The sequence below is a fragment of the Camelina sativa genome, chromosome 14, assembly GCF_030686135.1.
Source record: "Camelina sativa cultivar CO46 ecotype springtype chromosome 14, ASM3068613v1".
Classification (NCBI taxonomy): Eukaryota; Viridiplantae; Streptophyta; class Magnoliopsida; order Brassicales; family Brassicaceae; genus Camelina; species Camelina sativa.
This window is the reverse complement of record NC_141893.1, coordinates 16113124-16133941: the sequence shown is the minus strand read 5'-3', so window position 1 is coordinate 16133941 and position 20818 is coordinate 16113124. Positions and strand designations below refer to the sequence as shown.

The window sequence follows — 20818 nt, the reverse complement described above, 5'->3', positions numbered from 1 at the left end:
TTATTGTCGTTGAATGACGAACCAAGAAACTATGATGAAGGAAAGGAGCTAGAAGTATGGAGAGATGCTTGTAACGAGGAGTTAAGTTCCATCGAGAAGAATCAAACATGGAAATTAGTGGAGTTACCAACAGGTGTTAAACCAATAGGTTTGAAATGGGTATTTAAAATCAAACGGAATTCAGATGGGAGCATCAACAAGTATAAAGCAAGGTTAGTTGCGAAGGGATATGTGTAGAAACACGGGATCGACTTCGATGAGGTGTTTACTCCTATGGCACGACTCGAAACAATCCGCTTCATCATTGCTTTGATTGCGTCTAGAGGTTGGGAAGTGCACCATTTGGATGTCAAGATTGCCTTCCTACACGGAGAACTTAGGGAAGAAGTATTTGCTGTTCAACCGGAAGGATTTATGAAGAAAAGAAGTGAAACATTGGTGTATAAGCTGAACAAAGCACTCTACGGACTTCGTCAAGCTCCACGAGCCTGGAACCACAAGCTCAATCAAATTTTAATGGAGTTAAGGTTTGTTCGTTGTGCTAAAGAACCTGCTTTGTTTCGAAGACAAGATAAGGATCAATTGTTGATCGTTGCAGTGTATGTTGATGACCTTCTTGTCACCGGTAGTAGCTTGGAGTTGATCTACGAGTTTAAACAAGGGATGTCATCTAGGTTTGAGATGAGTGACCTTGGGAGGCCGACGTATTAACTTGGTATTGAGGTTTTACAAGAACACAGTGGAATTACTTTGAAGCAGGGGAGATATGCGGCAAAGATTCTTGAGGAAGCACGTATGAGCAAGTGCAATGCTGTACAGGTTCCGATGGATACAGGTACAAAACTCTATAAAGCTCTTACGGATCAGTCCTTTTGTGAACACGAGTATAGGAGGGGTATTGGTTGTCTCAGATACTTAATTCACAGTCGGCCTGATCTCGCATTTGCTGTTGGAATCCTTAGTCGCTACATGCATAGTCCGAAGAAGTGTCATGGAGCAGCATTGAAACACGTCTTGAGGTATTTACAAGGAACTACGGGTTATGGTCTCACATTCAAACGTGGAGATAGTTCGGGCTTGGTAGGATATAGTGACAACAGTCACAATGTGGACGAGGATGATGGTAAGAGTACGAGTGGCCACATTTTCTATCTTAATGGCTGTCCGATCACTTGGTGTTCACAAAATCAGGAGACAATGGCGTTTTCTTCTTGTGAGGCGGAGTTTATGGCGGCTACTGAAGCGGCAAAGCAGGCGATTTGGTTGTAGGACTTACTTTCAGAAGTTATAGGAGAAGCTCTTAAAAAAGTAACGGTTCACATAGACAACAAGTCAGCAATAGCTCTCACCAGAAACCCAGTCTTCCACGGCCGTAGCAAACATATCCATAGGAAATATCACTTTATTCGTGAGTGTGTGGAGAATGAGCAGGTGGATGTCGAGCACGTTCCCGGTATTAAACAAAAGGCTGACATCTTGACCAAACCGCTAGGAAGAATCAAGTTTGGGGAAATGAGGGACTTCATTGGTGTTCATGATGTGTCAAACAAGAACTTCAATCTTAAGGGGGTGATTGTTGAGGATAAGCTTGAATAGCTTGAGTTAGAAGTTATCCTAATCTCACCAAGTCATGGTTTCCAAAAAAGATTAGGATTATAACAAGTTAGGAGTTATCTAATTGTTATTTTAAATAAAGATTATTAAAGGGTCTCTCTATGTATAAAAGGGTTGTTGGGATGTAACAACATTTGTGAGATTAGAGAGATTTAGAGTGCTTTAGTTTTGAGAAGTTTCTAAGGCAATAAACGAGAGCTATTCGTTAATCTTTTGTGCTTGATTCAATATTCTTTGTGCTTAATTCAATACTAAACATTAGACCTAAATCTTACGTATATTACTGATGTGATTTTGTATATCACATCTCTAGTTACAAGTTTATACAATCATAACCAATCCTTCGAAATGAAGGCTGGAGTTTTAGTATACATTTTCTCAAAATTATTATTAGGCTTATTTTACATAAAAAGTGATGAATGAATTTCAAGACAATGGCGAATAGGTCACGAAGAACACATCCAGTAAAACTATGACCACAAAACATTGGTATTATTACATTATTCATACACCTTCCTATATTATTTTTATCTCTTCTTTCTCCTTGTTTTCCTATTTACAAATAATTACTAAAGTCTGTAATATAGTGGAAATATATCTATTTGAAGTTGTTATGGTTAGCAGTTTAGAGTCTCAACTTTGTTCTTATATTTTACATGCTTATGGTTTTCAACTTGGTATAATATTCAAGCTAGTAGAATTGGATTTATTTTCTTCTTATATAAAAGGCATAATAAAAGACGGTGTTGGATGTACTTTGGGTAATGGTAGGAGAAAAGTGTTGGTAATTTCAATACATTCACGCAAGATTAAATACAATATATACTAAATTTCAATACATCCATGCCGAGGTCGAAGCTTTAGTTTGGACAATGCGGTGTATGATTGGTGCAGACAATCAGCATGTTGTCTTTTTTACTCACTGTACTGATTTGGTGAAGATGGTGTCGTCGCCTTCTGAATGACATGCTTTCAAGTTGAATGAGATAGACGAAGACAAGGAAGAGTTTCTCTCTTTCTCTTTAGCATGGGTTCCCCGATCACATAATGGTAGAGCGGACAAGATGGCACGGAAAGCTCGTGTTGAACCGCGTCTAGTTATCTATGTAGACGATTTTCCTTTAAATTGGCTCGTTTCACTTGATCTAGTACTTTGTTGTCAAGAAAAAAAAACAAATATTTCTCAAAAGATAGAATTTATTATCAAAATTCCCATATTATCTTTATTATCAAAATATTCATTATATACTCTTGCAAATTTGAATTTTCCATTTCTTCAATTGATACGAGTTTTCTTGATTAAATGATTATTTTTAAAGTTTTATTTCGTTCCTGAATATTTTTCAATGAGTACATACACAACTTATAATTTAGTTTTAGAGATAAATATTTAAATTAATCTCATGCATCGTGTGGGCCATTCCATAGTATTTTATATAATAAAGAAAGGAGCCATTACAAACTTGCTCTTAGAGACTGTCATAGTATTTTAATTTATTGTTTTCTTATAGTTAATCTTATAGTGAAAAATTAGATAAGGACCTGCCTGATGTGCGGGTTTAAATTTTTATAAATAAAATTAAATTTAGTGAAAATATATTAAAATTTATTGTACATTATTTCTATTTTTTTTTGCTATGATACACTGATTTATATCCATCTACAAATATCTTATGTATGTTACCATTACAAGTGTATTTTTTACACCTATGTATACTGTATGTTACAAATATATTATTTACCACCACCGAAAAAGTCTATTTGAACAAATTAAGCTAACTATTATATGTCTCTTTACTTTCACTTTTGCATAGTTTCTTTAATCACTAACATTGTTGGCTCAAAAAACATTTTGAATAAAAAATAAATTACATCACAATAGTGTATGACTAACCTTGGAGAGAACCTCAATTCTGCCCTCCTCCCTTATGGAGAGAACCTTGCATCCAACCTCCTCCACCATAGAAGAACCTGCGCTCCGCCTTCTTCCCTTGGGGAGATAACCTTGCGTCCAACCTCCCCCACCTTCCTCCCTTGGGGAGATAACCATTGCGTCTAACCTCCTCGAGCATAGAGAAAACTTCGGTTCTGCCCTCCTCCTGTGTGGAGAGAACATGTTCACATCTTTTAGCTATCTAAAAGTGGCTTGCTCCAGAAACCAATGAAACTAAAGACCCTTTTCCAACGTCACAAAATCTTTTGATAGTAATTAATGTTAAATTTACCAATATATTTCATGGAAGTTTCTTTGACACACCATGATGTAGCCTCTGTCTCCAAGCTCATATGGATCTATCAACAACGATTTATGTTTTTCCAATCTATCTATGTTTGTTGTAGGCTTGAGTTTGATTAGCCTATTTTATCCAACCATTAGGTTGATAACCTTCTCCTCTTTATCTCTTTTTGAGAATAAATGGTAACAATTATGTTTGCACCAAAAAAATGGTCTATGACCAACCAATCAAGGTTGAGAAATTAGAAGAAAATTAACTTGACATAATTAATGAAATAATAGAAAATTATAAACACGGTAATATATGAATCTCAAATAATTCAAAGATGAAAATATAAATTAAATAAAATATCTAAAACTACTTTAATATATTTTAAAATACAGTATTTGAAAAAGAAGATGCATATATTAATCTTCCATTTTTTTTTGGCTCAACATATTAATCTTACCTATTCCAAACTGAATAAGTAGAAAGTAGGAGTATATTTTGGTTTAAAAAATAAGGAAAATTAGTCTTTCCATTAAACAAATTTGACCAATAAAACAAAGTTGAAAGCAATATTTTTGAATAAATTGTTTTGTTAGATGAATAATATGAGACGATATATATATATATATAGAAGTGAGAATTTACATTTTTTAGAATTAATAATCATTTGTATATTTTCCTTAATCTCTTTTCTATTTTATGGGAAAATTTATTCCAATGAGCCTTTTTTTTAAAAAAAAAATTTCTTGCTTCCCACTTTCTTGTAAGATGTACTATCGTTCGACGATAAGAACGTTTTTTTTTAGTTGATCTAAGTAGTACACTGTATATATATGCAAACAATCCTCTAGAACACATTGGCTAAATGGTTTTTAAGATCTAAGTTGCTCTTAAAATTTTTGGTTTCAAAGCCCGACAGCAGAAATTTCTTTTAGAACATTTTTTTTTTTGGAGTATATTTTGGAGAGAACAATAGATGCATTGATCGAGATTACTTGGGACCCGCCTTTGTTTCAAACCCTTCTTGGTACTGCTGAGGAAGCGGCATGGAGATGTCTTTTTAGTAGTTTGCTGTATATATGAACAAAGATCCGTTGTAGCACATTGGCTAAATGCTTCTTAAATTCTAAGTTTCTCTACAAATATCCAGGTTCAAAGCTCGGTAGCACAAAATTTGTTATGAAATATTTTTTTCATATAGTATATGCATTGTGCTAGTCTTTTACTTAGGACCCGCCTTTGTTTCAAACCCTTCTTTGTAGTGCCAAAGATGAGCGTGAAGATGCCTTATTAGTAGCTGTATATACATTCAAAAGATTCGCTGTAGTACATTGGCTAAATGCTCTTGAGATCCAATTTGCTCTTCCGAATTCCGGGTTCAAAGCCTAGCAGCGAAAAATTTATTTTGGAACATTTTTTTTTTGCAGTATATGTCAGAGAGAACTAGAGATACATTTTGCCAAACTTATACTTGGGACCCGCCTTTTCTTCAAACCGTTCTTGGTAAAGCCAAGGAAGCGGCTTGGGGATGCATTTCTTAGTAGTACGCTGTATGTAGATGCAAACAATCCACTATAACCTATTGGCTAAATCTATATATATATTTTTGAAGTACATTTTGGGTTCTATCCTTTTATTAGTAACTATTTAGAAAGTTAATTCCTAAAATTTTTGGCTACTAAATATACTAAAAATTGCTATTGTGGATCTTCATTTATTTTATTTTCTTTTTTCGCCAACTTGGATTTTCATTAAACGATGTATTTCCTTATATATCGATGATATATATATATATATATATTTATGAATAGTTAATCTCTTTTGGTAAGATTGCAAACAATCCTGTCGAACCTATTGGCTAAATGGTTTTTAAGATATAAGTTTTTTTTTTTTTTAAAAAAAAAAATTAATTTTCCTTTAAATAATAAAGTTACAAACTTAAGCCCAAAAGAGCTACAGCTTCGACAGGAAGAAACAAACCTTCTCCTGTTGTACAAAAACAAACCTGCAAATGCCACCTTAACGGATCCAAGTGGACTCTCCCCTACACTCATCACCACAAAAGAAAAATACAAACCACGACAACCAGAGCACATTAGTTCTGAAAAGTGCCAAAGCACGTTATGAGAATTGAATCGCCTTGAGGACTGAGTATGCTTCCTGCTCGCTGAATCCTTGAGAAAGGCTCTAGACGGATCCTTATGATTACTTTAATCTCTTCATTGATTGCGGTGTAGGTCATAGAGTTTGATGTGTGAAGCCTTGAGTTTCGTTCCTTCCAGAGTAGATAGATCGAAGCCTGGAAAGCCAATCTTAAAATAGTTGCCACCTTTTTGTCTCGAGACGGGTTCTTCACCCACCGCAAACGATCCTGAAACTGTGTTGGAGGCCTAACCCTTGCTCTTGAGTAAAAAAAACCTCCACACCTCCTTTGAGAAACTACAATCAAAGAATAAATGTTGCACGGATTCATCAAATGACCCACAAAGCAGGCACACCGATGGAACTGCCAGTCCCCATCCGATTAGCCTGTCTCTCGTGTTCAATCTATGTCTCGCCACCATCTAAGTAATGAAGGCATGCTTAGGAATCCTCCCCTTGAACCACACCGAATCACACCAATCAACTCTCTGCCCGGGCGGATTTAGATAAGCCCATGTTTTGGCCGTGGAGAACCTATCCGAAGCCTCGGTCTCTCCCACCTTCCACAGGAAAATATCATCCTCACCATCTGGTTGTGGGTTGACTACAGAAGCAGGCGGAAGGAAATCCTTTAACAGGACTATGATGGGATTCCTACTTCGACTTCCGGAGATCCACCAGTCACCATTCCTCAAAGCTTCTGCAACCACTGCATTCTTGGGTAGCCCTGTTGACATTGGACCCCTCTCTCCCGTGATGGCCAATAACGGCCCCAAACCTGTCCAGTTGTCACTTCAAAAATTGCACGTGATCCCTGTACCCACTTTACAAACCATAAACGGTCTAGCTAGAGCACGAAGCTTACATATGCTCTTCCATATCCAGCTTCCCGAGTTCACATGCACCATTTCCCAGAAGTTCTCTCGTCTGATTAAGTTTCTTCTTACCCAAGAAACCCACAAAGACCCTGCTGCAGAGAAAATCAACCAGATCAACTTCAATCCAAAGACTTTGTTCCAAGGCAGTAACCTTTTTAACCCGAGGCCGCCACTCTCCTTACTCGTACACACTGATTCCCAGATTACCTTGGCGCCTCTAGCTGAATTAGGAGCACCCTTCCACATGAAGGCATTGCAGATTCGCTCTATTTCCTCCAGACATTTATTAGGGAGAAGGAAGATAGAAGCCCAAAAAGTCACCGTTGAATATATCACCGACTGGATCAGTTGAAGCTTCCCCACAAAGGTGAGATGCCTTACAGTCCACGACGAGAGCTTCCTATGAATTCTGTCAATCAACGGCTGATAGTCATGCTTAGTCAATTTCCTTGAAGTTAGAGGAACCCCAAAATATCTAACTGGAAGAGACCCGTGACTCAAACCCGTATTTGTTGCCATACTCGCTGTCCTCTGAGAATTTAAGATCTAAGTTGCTCTTAAATTTGTTGATTTCAAAGCCCGACAACAGAAATTTATTTTAGAACATTTCTTTTTTTTGGAGTATATTTCAGAGAGAACAATAGATGCATTGATCAAGTTTACTTGGCACCCGCTTTTGTTTCAAATTCTTGGTACTGCTGAGGAGGCAGCATAAAGATGTCTTTTTAGTAGTTCGCTGTATATATGTAGAAAGATCCGTTGTAGCACATTGGCTAAATGCTTCTAAAATTCTAAGTTGCTCTACAAATATCCGGGTTCAAAGCTCGGCAGCGGAAAATTTGTTATGGAAATTTTTTTTCATGCAGTATATGCATTGTGCTAGTCTTTTACTTAGGACCCGCCTTAGTTTCAAAATCTTCTTGGTATTGCCAAAGATGCGGCGTGAAGATGCCTTATTAGTAGCCCGCTGTATATACATTCAAAAGATCTGCTGTAGCACATTGGCTAAATGCTTCTGAGATCCAAGTTGCTCTTCTGAATTCCAGGTTCAAAGCCCAAAAAGGTTATTTTGGAATATTTTTTCAGTATATGTCGGAGAGAACTAGAGATACATTGTGCCAGTCTTTTACTTTGGACCCGCCTTTGCTTCAAACTGTTCTTCTTAAAGCCGAGGAAGCAGCTTGGGGATGCATTTCTTAGTAGTACGCTGTATATAGATGCATACAATTCTCTATAACCTATTGGCTAAATGTTTTTTAAGATATAAGTTGCTCTTAAATTTTTTGGTTTCAAGGCCAGGCAGCAGAAATTGATTTTAGAACATTTCTTTTTTTGAAGTATATTTCAGAGAGAAAAATAGATGCATTGATCCAGTTTTCCTGGCACCCGCCTTTGCTTCAAACCATTCTTGGTACTCCTGAGGAAGCGGCATGGAGATGTCTTTTTAGTAGTTCGCTGTATATATGTAGAAAGATTCGTTGTAGTACATTGGCTAAATGCTTCTAAAATTCTAAGTTGCTCTACAAATATCCGAGTTCAAAGCTCGGCAGCGGAAAATTTGTTATTGAATATTTTTTTCATGTAGTATATCCACTATGCTAGTCTTTTTCTTAGGACCCGCCTTTGTTTCAAACCCTTCTTGGTAATGCCAAAGATGCAGCGTGAAGATGCCTTATTAGTAGCCCGCTGTATATACATTCAAAAGATCCGCTATAACACATTGGCTAAATGCTCTTGAGACCCAAGTTTCTCTTCAGAATTATGGGGTCAAACCCTGGCAGTGAAAAAATTATTTTGGAACATTTTTTTTTGCAGTATATATGTCAGAGAGAACTAGAGATACATTGTGCCAGTCTTTTACTTGGGACCCGCCTTTGAGTCAAACTGTTCTTGGTAAAGCCGAGGAAGCAGCTGGGGGATGCATTTCATAGTAGTACGCTGTATATAGATGCAAACAATCCTCTAGAACCTATTGGCTAAATTGTTTTTAAGATCTAAGTTGCTCTTAATTTTTTTTGTTTAAAAGCCGGGCAGCAGAAATTTATTTTAAAACATTTCTTTTTTTTGGAGTATATATCGGAGAGAACAATAGATGCATTGATCCAGTTTACTTGGCACCCGCCTTTTTTTCAAACCCTTCTTGGTATTGCCAAATATGCAGTGTGAAGATGCCTTATTAGTAGCCTGCTGTATATACATTCAAAAGATCCGCTGTAACACATTGGCTAAATGCTCTTGAGACCCAAGTTTCTATTCAGAATTCCGGGTTCAAAGCCCTGCAGCAGAAAATTTATTTTGGAATTTTTTTTTTTGCAGTATATGTCAGAGAGAACTAGAGATACATTGTGCCAGTCTTTTATTTGGGACCCGCCTTTGCTTCAAACTGTTCTTGGTAAAGCCGAGAATGCATCTTGGGGATGCATTTCTTAGTAGTACGTTGTATATAGATGCAAACAATCTTCTAGAACCTATTGGCTAAATGGTTTTTATGATCTAAGTTGCTAATTTTTTGGTTTCAAAGACCGGTAGCAGAAATTTATTTTAGAACATTTCTTTTTTTTGGAGTATATATCGGGGAGAACAAAAGATGCATTGATCAAGTGTACTTGGCACCCGCCTTTGTTTCAAACCCTTCTTGGTACTGCAAAGGAAGCGGCATGGATATGTCTTTTTAGTAGTTTGTTGTATATATGTACAAAGATCCGTTGTAACACTATAACATCCGCGAACCGAAATCCTGGTTTAGGGATTGCATCGGTCGATGCATAGCCGGTTTAGTGTGGACGAATTTAAGTTAAACGCTGCGTTTTGGGGTTAGGAAGAGAGAAAAGTGTTCTTGAGTGTTCTTGGGGATTTTGGGAGTTTGGAAGCTGTTCCTGTAGAGATCTGTAGCTGGGATCGTTGTAGGAACTTCCTGGAAGTGTTTTTTTGTTTGTTTAAGGTTCAAAATCGTCTTGGCAAAGGTAAGTGCATGACTATGGCTTATCTAAGCTGGAGATTTCTCTGATCTGCTTGTTATGTGTTGTTAGTCTTGTTAGAATGTTATTTGGGACGTTGGGAAGCTTTCTTGTGGCTTGGGGTAGAGTTTTGTGGTTGTAGGATCGAAGATCCGACGAGAAGCTTCGGGGAGAAATGATGCTCGGCATGTGCATCGGTCGATGCAACTGCGAGGACGGCACGATAAACCTAGGGTTTTCGTGCTATGTCGAGTATGCGTCGGTCGATGCAAGTGAACCTTGCATCGGTCGATGCATATCATGCGTCGGTCGACGCAACCCCGTACTGGCGTCGGTCGATGCATGTTAGTGTCGGTCGATGCTTGGCCCTGGTTTGTTATTGTTGATTGTTGATTGTTGGTTAATGGTTAGAGATGTCTCCATTGCTTGTGTATATAGCCCAGTAGATGGGAGGATTGTCTTACTGAGTGTTTATAAAATACACATGCATTGCAATTTGTGTTTGTGGTGCAGGTAAAGGCAAAGTGTGATCGTGGAATCAAGGCAATGAAGAGGAGAATGTTCTAGGCACTTGACTGGTTATTGTCTAGCATTGCTAGGTTGCTAGAGTTGGGTCATTAGAAACATTGCTAGGTTGCCGGTTTTATGTTTCCTAATATTTGGTATTTGGAAATCGTTTATGATATAATATTGGTTATTTAATTGGATATGGTATTGGTTATTTCCGCTGTTGGTTGTGATTGTGGTTAAGTTGCTAGTGGGTATGGGACCACTAGTTGCAGTTTATTTATTATTTAAAAAAAAAAAACGGGTCGGGTCGTTTCAGTTTGGTATCAGAGCCCTTACGGTTCTAGGTTTGGGTTAAATAGGCTTTGTGCTGTAGATGTTTTGGATTGCATGTCTTGATTGATTACGTGAGTTAGTCAATTGTGTGTGGCATGGAGTCCTAGAACATCCTCTTCGAGCCTACAGTGTGATTCCACTGTGAGTATATGTTTTTGTGTTATGTTAACTATTTGCTTAGCCTTCTGTTCATGGTAGTGCAGATGGTTAGAGGGGGTGCTGTGGCTGGTCGTGGTCGAGGACGCGGACGTGGTCGTGGACGTGGACGTGGTCGTGGTAGGGGCAGAGTCCTAGAGTTTAGTGAGACTGCAGACCAAAGTGTGACAGCTGAGGGTGTTGGCGAGTCGTAGGGTGTCCAGGGGGATTCCATGAGTGTGGCCGGAGGGGGCGGTGTTGATGCTCCAGTGGCCAGTGATGTTCGGGCTTGTTAGCACAGTTGTTGGTACCGGCTCAGGCTCAGGTAGTGCCACCAGTGGTGGCAGAGGAGCGGCAGCCAATGGCTGCAGATGTGGGAGCACATGGTCGTTATTTGTCCATGCTCAAGGAGATGAAAGGCATCGAGACTGCGAAGTTTTCGGGTGGTACATACCCTACTGCTGCAGATGCGTGGAGGACGAGTGTGGAAGGTAACTTCCATACTCTAAGATGTCCTGCGGAGTTTTGGGTGGATATTGGGGTCCACCATTTGATTGGTGATGCTCAGGTGTGGTGGAGATCAATGGCTGCTAGGAGGGTGCAGCGGGAGATGATTTGGGCTGACTTCGTAGGGGAGTTCAACCGCAAGTATTTTCCGAGGGACGCATTGGACCGGATGGAGGTGCAGTTCCTTCAGTTATCTCAGGTGACGCGGTCAGTGCGAGAGCTGGATTTGGAGTTTAGTCGGATTCTATGTTATTGGGGTCGGGCTATGGAGTCTGAGGAGGCCCAGATCAGGAGGTTTATGAGGGCTCTTCGTGATGACTTGAGGGTCCATTGTAGAGGACGGAGTTACGCTACGCGTGCAAAGCTGGTTGAGACTGCGGCAGAGATCGAGGAAGATATCCGGGCACAATCAGTGGCGGTTAGTCCAGCAGTTCAGCCTAGTAAGGCTCAACATCATGAAAGTTCTAGGAAGGGCGGCAAGCCTGCGCAGAGAACCAAGAGGAGGTGGGAGGCTATGCAGAGGCCGAGTGGTGCGAGTTGCTTCGGTTGTGGGAGCAAGGATCACAAGATTGCTAGCTGTCCCAAGAGGAGTGCTCCGACGGCAGCGGCTCATGTATGCTATCATTGCAGGGAGCCAGGGCACATCAGGCCCTTGTGTCCCAAGTTGCAGCCGGTGGCAGTGTCAGCGTTTCAGCAGGTGCAGCCGGGAGGGCAGCAGGTTGCACGGATTGAGCAGGCGCCACAGGTTTACACGACTGCAGAGGCTGGTGGAACCAGTGCCGGGGCGATCACAGGTATAATTTCTGCTACTTAAACTTTGTGAATTTCAGTAGGTTCAGATTTTATGTTTTTCCTGTGATAAAGTGTTAGGTTCTCAACACATGAGGTTTGTGTAGGGACCTTGTTGTTGGGCGGGTTTAAGTCCCACGTTATGTTTGATTTTGGAGCTTCTCATAGCTTCATTACTCCGGAGTGTGCAGAGAGCGCGAGAATCAGAGGGGATCCCGGGGAGCATACAGGAGTTGTCAGAGTTGCGGGAGGCAAGTTCCTGAGGGTTATTGGACGAGCCAGAGGAATTGATATTCAGATCGCAGGAGAGTCTTGGCCAGCGAATTTGCTTATCAGCCGAGTGGAGTTGTATGATGTTATTCTTGGGATGGATTGGTTGCATCGGCATATGGTGTATTTGGACTGCCATCGGGGTAGAGTGGAGTTTGAGCGTCCAGGAGGGAAGTTGGTCTTTCAGGGTATCAGACCGACTTCGGGGAGTCTCGTGATCTTAGCCATTCAGGCTGGGAAGATGATCGAGAAGGGCCATGAGGCTTATTCGGTTACTATATCAATGCCAGAGTCAGTGGAGAAGTCTACGGTTAGCGGTATTCAGGTTGTTAAGGAATTTGAGGACGTGTTTCAGTCATTGCAGGGATTACCACCATCTCGGTCTGATCTTTTCACGATTGAACTGGAACTGGGGACGATGCTGTTATCCAAAGCTCCTTACAGAATGGCTCCAGCAGAGATGGTAGAGCTGAAGAAGCAGCTAGAGGATTTGTAGAGTAAGGGTTTCATCCGTCCTAGTGTATCACCATGGGGAGCACCGGTGTTATTTGTCAAGAAGAAGGATGGGAGTTTCCGGTTGTGTATTGATTACCAGGGTTTGAACCGGGTCACTGTGAAGAACAAGTACCCTCTTCCTAGGATCGATGAGTTGTTGGATCATTTGAGGGGTTCTACTTGGCTCCCCAAGGTAGATCTGGCGTCGGGTTATCATCAGATACCGATAGATAAGGCAGATGAGAGGAAGACAACATTCAGGACGAGGTATGGGCATTATGAGTTTGTGGTGATGCCGTTTGGATTGACTAACGCACCAGCAGCGTTTATGAGATTGATGAACAACGTGTTTCAGGAGTTTCTGGACGTGTCTATCATCATTTTCATAGACGATATCCTGGTTTATTCCAAGAGACCTAAGGAACATGTAGTGCATTTGAGGGCAGTTCTGTAGAAGCTGCGGGAGCAGAAGTTGTTTGCTAAGTTGAGCAAGTGCAGTTTTTGGCAGCGTAAGATGGGTTTTCTGGGTCATATTGTGTCTGCAGATGGGGTTTCCGTAGATCCGGAGAAGATCCAGGCTATCAGGGATTGGTCTAGTCCGCAGAATGCCACAGAGATTAGGAGTTTTCTTGGGTTGGTAGGTTACTACAGGAGATTTGTGCAGGGTTTTGCGAGCAGAACACATCCTATGACTAAGTTGACAGGGAAGGATGTTCCTTTTGTTTGGTCTTAGGAGTGCGAGGAAGGCTTTGCAAGCCTGAAGGAGATGTTGAATACTACGCCAGTGTTGGCTTTGCCTGAGCAGGGGGAACCCTATGTGGTTTATACTGATGCATCCAGAGTTGGTTTGGGGTGTGTGTTGATGCATCATGGGAAGGTGATTGCCTATGTTTCACGGCAGTTGCGGAAGCATGAGGGCAACTATCCTACTCATGATTTGCAGATGGCTGCTGTAGTTTTTGCCCTGAATATTTGGAGATCTTATCTTTATGGTGCAAAGGTACATGTGTTTACAGATCATAAGAGCCTGAAGTATATATTCACTCAGCCTGAGCTGAATTTGAGGGAGAGGCAGTGGATGGAGCTTGTGGCAGATTATGATTTAAAGATAGCTTATCACCCTGGTAAGGCTAACTCGGTTGCAAATGCTCTGAGTCGGAAGAGGATAGCTTCGGCTCAGGAGCAGGAGATGGAGTCTCTGGTAGGAGAGATCAGTGCTTTGAGTTTGTGTGTTGTTTCTCTGGAACCATTGGGTTTGAAGGCGGTTGATAGAACAGATCTTTTGAGCAGGGTGCGGTTGGCTCAGGAGAAGGACTTGGGGCTGTTGAATGCCTCGAAGGATGTGGATTCAGTGTATCATGTCTCAGATAATGGTACTATCTTGGTGCACGGTCGGATTTGTGTGCCCAAGGATGAGGAGTTGAGACAAGAGATCCTGAGAGAGGCTTATGCGAGCAAGTTTTCTATTTATCCAGGAGCGACTAAGATGTACCGTGATCTCAAGAGGTAATATCACTGGGTCGGGATGAAGAAGGATGTAGCTAGTTGGGTCGCGAGGTGCGATGTGTGTCAGCTAGTGAAGGCTGAGCATCAGGTTCCAGGCGGGTTACTGAAGAGTCTACCCATTCCTGAGTGGAAGTGGGATATGATCACGATGGATTTCGTGGTAGGATTACTAGTGTCTCAGACTTTTGATGCTATTTGGGTCATTGTGGACCGGTTGACTAAGTCAACACATTTTCTGGCCATTAAGAAGACTGATGGAGCAGCGGTCTTGGCTAAGAAGTATGTGAGGGAGATAGTCAGATTGCATGGGGTGCCAGCGAGTATCGTGTCTGATAGAGATTCTAAGTTCACTTTGGTGTTCTGGAAGGCATTTCAGGCTAAGATGGGCACAAAGGTGCATATGAGTACAGCTTATCATCCCAGATGGACAGTCAGAGCGTACGATCCAGACGCTGGAGGATATGCTGAGGATGTGTGTGTTGGATTGGGGTGGTCATTGGGCAGATCACCTGAACCTGGTAAAGTTTGCTTACAACAACATCTATCAGGCGAGTATTAAGATGGCTCATTATGAGGCTTTGTATGGGAGGCCATACTGTACACCGTTATGCTGGACTCAGGTGGGGGAGAGGAACAAAGATTTGGGTTCTCAAGCTGAACATGAAGGAAGCTCAGGATCGGCAGAGGAGTTTTGCCGATAGGAGGAGGAGAGATCTTGAGTTTCAGGTAGGAGAAAGAGTGTACCTCAAGATGGCCATGTTACAGGGTCTGAACAGGTCATTGACAGAGACTAAGTTGAGTCCGAGGTATATGGGTCCGGTCAGAGTGATTGAGTGGGTTGGACCAATGGCATATAGACTAGAGTTACTTGAGATTATGCATGCTTTCCATAAAGTTTTCCATGTGTCTATGTTGCGGAAGTGTCTCCGTGAGGATGATCAGTTGTTAGCTAAGATTCCTGAGGATCTTCAGCCTAACATGACATTGGAGGCGAGACCAGTGAGGGCTCTCAGGAGGAGGATCAAGGAACTTCGGAAGAAGAAGATTCCTTTGATGAGAGTCCTTTGGGATTGTGATGGTGTTGAGGAGCAGACTTGGGAACCAGAGGCGAGGATGAAGGTAAGGTTCAAGAAGTGGTTCGAGAAGCAGGTCGCGACTTGAACTTGTTTAGCCTGGTCCCAGTTGTAGTCCGTGGCTGGAGCGGGAATGGAGTATTCCAGCCCAACTCTCTTGTTTACTTGGTCGCTTGGGGTGGTTGGTTGTGCGACTAAATAACAAGATGAGGTGGTGTTTGGGGTACGAAGTTTCCGTGAGGCGGGGTTTTGATGGAAAGGTTCCTGAAATGGAAGTTTCTAAAAGAGGAAAGTTTCCAAAAATGGAAAGTGCTAAAAATTGGAAAGTTTATGGGAGTTAGAATATGTCCATTTTAGTGGTTGTGAGCCTTGGAGGGGCAGACTTTTGAGTCATTGTGCCCGTGTGTGGTGGTCTTTTGAGACATTTTATGCCCTTTGCGGCGGGCTGTTTAGCCATGTGTAGCCTTTGTGGCGGGCTGTTTGGCCAATTGTGTGGCCTTTGTGGCGGGCTGTTTAGCCAGATGTGTGGCCTTTGTGGCGGGCTGTTTAGCCAGAGTACATGTTTAGGCGGTCCTTCGGGACAGATGGTCTTTGTGACGGTCTTTCGGCACAAATGGTCTTTGTGACGGTCCTTCGGGGCATATGGTCTTTGTTACGGTCCTTTGGGACAGATTGTCTTTGTGATGGTCCTTCGGGACATATGGTCTTTATGATGGTCCTTCGGGACAGATGGTCTTTGTGTCGGTCCTGTTTAGGACATTTGTTTGGCCTTGGTGGCGGTCCTGTTTAGGACTATTGTTTGGCCTTTGTGGTTGGTAGGACATTGTGTTGTCTTACGCGAGCCACGGGATGGAAGCCTGGATAGGGATAGGACTCAGACGTGTTCAGAATTGTTTGCTCGCGACTCTTGGGGGACTTAGGTTCTCCTAGTACTGCCATATTCTGAGACTTTGTGGCTTTGGAGTATGGTTGGTATATCGACTTCGGATGACGATCCGGAGGCGCGCTGTAGGGTGGCAACCCAAGAGACGAGTATTGGATTTTTCCTTATATATTATGGCATGCGGGCTTAGGCCCGATGTGGAGCCAACATTATGGCATGCAGGCTTAGGCCTAATGAGGAGCCAATAAAAACTCAAGGTTTAGGCGTAAGAGTAAAGGAAAGTCCAAAAGTCGAGAGCAAATAATTCCTGGAGCGTGAGTCTATCGCCTAGAAGTGACTTTCCGTAGATCAGTCGAAGGAGTTCGGGCCGTGGAGACGGTCACACGGGAGTCCTTGGCTAATGGTTGTTCGAGATTCGAGAACAAATCTATGTTGGTGGGGGAGAATTGTAACATACGCGAACCGAAATCCCGGTTTAGTGCATCGACCGATGCATAGCCGGTTTAGTGCGGACGAGTTTAAGTTAAACGCTGCGTTTTGGGAAGCTTTCTTGTGGCTTGGGATCGAGTTTTGTGGTTGTAAGAACGAAGATCCGGCGAGAAGCTTCGGGGAGAAACGATGCTTGGCATGTGCGTCGGTCGATGCAACTACGAGGACAGCACGATAAACCTAGGGTTTTCGTGCTATGTTGAGCATGCGTCGGTTAATGCATATTATGCGTCGGTCGGTGCAACCCCGTACTGGCGTCGGTCGATGCATGTTGGTGTCGGTCGATGCTTGGCCCTAGTTTGTTATTGTTGATTGTTGATTGTTGGTTGATGGTTAGAGATGTCTCCATTGCCTGTGTGTATAGCCCAGTAGATGGGAGGATTGCCTTACTGATTGTTTATAAAATACTCATGCATTGCAATTTGTGTTTGTGGTGCAGGTAAAGGCAAAGTGTGATCGCGGAATCAAGGCAATGAAGAGGCAGATGTTCTAGGGACTCGATTGGTTGTTGTCTGGCATTGCTAGGTTGCTAGAGTTGGGTCATTAGAAACATTGCTAGGTTGCCGGTTTTATGTTTCCTAATGTTTGGTATTTGGATATCGTTTATGATATAATATTAGTTATTTAATTGGATATGGTATTAGTTATTTCCGCTGTTAGTTGTGATTGTGGTTAAGTGGCTAGTGGATATGGAAACTCTAGTTGTAGTTTATTTATTTATTTATTATTATTATTTTTTATTTACTATTTATTGTTTTAAAAAAACGGGTCGGATCGTTTCAAACACATTGGCTAAATGCTCTTGAGACCCAAGTTTCTGTTCAGAATTCCGAGAATTCAAAGCCCTGTAGCGGAAAATTTATGTCGGAACATTTTTTTTTTGCAGTATATGTGAGAGCAAACTAGAGATACATTGTGCCAGTCTTTTATCTGGGACCCGCCTTTGCTTCAAACTGTTTTTGGTAAAGCCGAAGAATCAGCTTGGGGATGCATTTCTTAGTAGTACACTGTATATAGATGCAAACAATCTTCTAGAACCTATTGGCTAAATGGTGTTTATGATCTAAGATGCTCTTAAATTATTTTAGAACATTTCTTTTTTTGGAGTATACATCGGAGAGAACAAAAGATGCGTTGATCAAGTTTACTTGGCACCCACCTTTGTTTCAAACCCTTCTTGGTACTGCTAAGGAAGCGGCATGGATATGCCTTTTTAGAAGTTTGTTGTATATATGTACAAAGATCAGTTGTAGCACATTGGGTAAATGCTTCTTAAATTCTAAGTTGCTCTACAAATATCAGGGTTCAAAGCTCGGCAGCGGAAAAGTTATATGCATTGTGGTAGTCTTTTACTTAGGACCCGCCTTTGTTTCCAACCCTTCTTGTTATTGCCAAAGATGCGGCGTGAAGATGCCTTATTAGTAGCTTGCTGTATATACATTCAAAAGATCCGCTATAGCACATTGGCTAAATGCTCTTGAGATCCAAGTTGCTCTTCAAAATTCTGCGTTCAAAGCCCGACAGCGGAAAATTTATTTTGCAACATTTTTATTTGCGGTATATGTGAGAGAGAACTAGAGATACATTTTGCCAGTCTTTTACTTGGGACCCGCCTTTGCTACAAACTGTTCTTGGTAAAGCCGAAGAAGCAGCTTGGGGATGCATTTATTAGTAGTAAGATATATATAGATGCAAACAATCCTCTAGAACCTATTGGCTAAATGTTTTTTAAGATCTAGGTTGCTCTTAATTTTTTTGGTTTAAAAGTCGGGCAGCAGAAATTTATTTTAAAACATTTCTTTTATTTGTAGTATATTTCGGAGACAACAATAGATGCATTGATCCAGTTTACTTGGCCCCCGCCTTTGTTTCAAACCCTTCTTGGTATTGCAAAAGATGCAGCATGAAGATGCCTTATTAGTAGCCCGATGTATATACATTCAAAAGATCCGTTGTAGCACATTGTCTAAATGCTCTTGAGACCCAAGTTTCTCTTCAGAATTCCAGGTTCAAAGCCCTACAGCGGAAAATTTATTTTGGAACACTTTTTTTTGCAGTATATGTGAGAGACAACTAGAGATACATTGTGCCAGTCTTTTACTTGGGACCCACCTTTACTTCAAAATGTTCTTGGTAAAGCCGATGAAGCAGCTTGGGGATGCATTTCTTAGTAGTACGCTGTATATATATGCAAACAATCCTCTAGAACCTATTGGCTAAATGGTTTTTATGATCTAAGTTGCTCTTAAATTTTTTGGTTTCAAAGTACGGCATCAGAAATATATTTTAGAACATTTCTTTTTTTGGAGTATATATCGGAGAGAACAAATGATGCATTGATCAAGTTTATTTGGCACCCGCCTTTGTTTCAAACCCTTCTTGGTACTGCTAAGGAAGCGGCATGGATATGTCTTTTTAGTAGTTTCCTGTATATATGTACAAAGATCCGTTGTAGCACATCGGGTAAATGCTTCTTAAATTCAAAGTTGCACTACAAATATCAGGGTTCAAATCTCGGCAGCAGAAAAGTTATATGCATTGTGCTAGTCTTTTACTTAGGACTCGCCTTTGTTTCAAACCCTTCTTGGTATTTCCAAAGATGCGGCGCGAAGATGCCTTATTAGTAGCCCACTGTATACACATTCAAAAGACCCGCTTTAACACATTGGCTAAATGCTCTTGATACCCAAGTTTCTCTTCAGAATTCCGGGTTCAAAGCCCTGTAGCGGAAATTTTATTTCGGAACATTTATTTTTTGAAGTATATGTCAGAGTGAACTAGAGATACATTGTGCCAGTCTTTTATTTGGGACCCGCCTTTGCTTCAAACTGTTTTGGTAAATCCGAGAAAGCAGCTTGAGGATGCACTTCTTAGTAGTACACTGTATATAGATGCAAACAATCTTCTAGAACCTATTGGCTAAATGGTTTTTATGATCTAAGTTGCTCTTATATTTTTTGGTTTCAAAGCTCGGCAGCAGAAATTTATTTTAGAAAATTTCTTTTTTTGGAGTATATATCGGAGAGAACAAAATATGCATTGATCAAGTTTACTTGGCACCCGCCTTTGTTTCAAACCCTTCTTGGTACTGCGAAGGAAGCGGCATAGATATGTCTTTGTAGTAGTTTGTCGTATATATGTACAAAGATCCGTTGTAGCACATTGGGTAAATGCTTCTTAAATTCTAAGTTGCTCAACAAATATCAGGGTTCAAAGCTCGGCAGCGGAAAACTTATATCCATTGTGCTAGTCTTTTACTTAGGACCCACCTTTGTTTCAAACCCTTCTTGGTATTGCCAAAGATGCGGCGTGAAGATGTCTTCTTAGTAGCTTGCTGTATATAAATTCAAAAGATCCGCTATAGCACATTGGCTACATGCTCTTGAGATCCAAGTTGCTCTTCAAAATTCTGGGTTCAAAGCCCCGCAGCGGAAAATTTATTTTGGAACATTTTTTTTTGCAGTATTTGTGAGAGAGAACTAGAGATACATTGTGCCAGTCTTTTACTTGGGACCCACCTTTGCTACAAACTGTTCTTGGTAAAGCCGAAGAAGCAGCTTGGGGATGCATTTCTTAGTAGTATGTTGTATATAAGTGCAAACAATCTTCTAGAACCTATTGGCTAAATGGTTTTTATGATCTAAGTTGCTCTTAAATTTTTTGGTTTCAAAGCCCAGCAGCAGAAATTTATTTTAGAACATTTCTTTCTTTTGAGTATATATCAGAGAGAACAAAAGATGCGTTGATCAAGTTTACTTGGCACCCGCCTTTGTTTCAAACCCTTCTTGGTACTGCTAAGGAAGCGACATGGATATGTCTTTTTAGTAGTTTGCTGTATATATGTACAAAGATCCGTTGTAGCCCATTAGGTAAATGCTTCTTAAATTCAAAGTTGCTCTACAAATATCAGGGTTCAATCTAATTTCAGATTATTTCTCGTAATACCTCAGCCATAACTCACTATAACTCAGCCATTACATGGATCGATGAGACCTTTCGTTTTCTCGTCAAA

At 41.1% G+C, this 20818-nt stretch overlaps 1 pseudogene; it reads right to left on the bottom strand.

Moving 5' to 3' along the window:
• Positions 1–6229: 6229 nt before the first annotated feature.
• Positions 6230–6889, bottom strand: LOC109128692 (uncharacterized; annotated as a pseudogene).
• Between the last annotated feature and the right edge of the window lie 13929 nt (positions 6890–20818).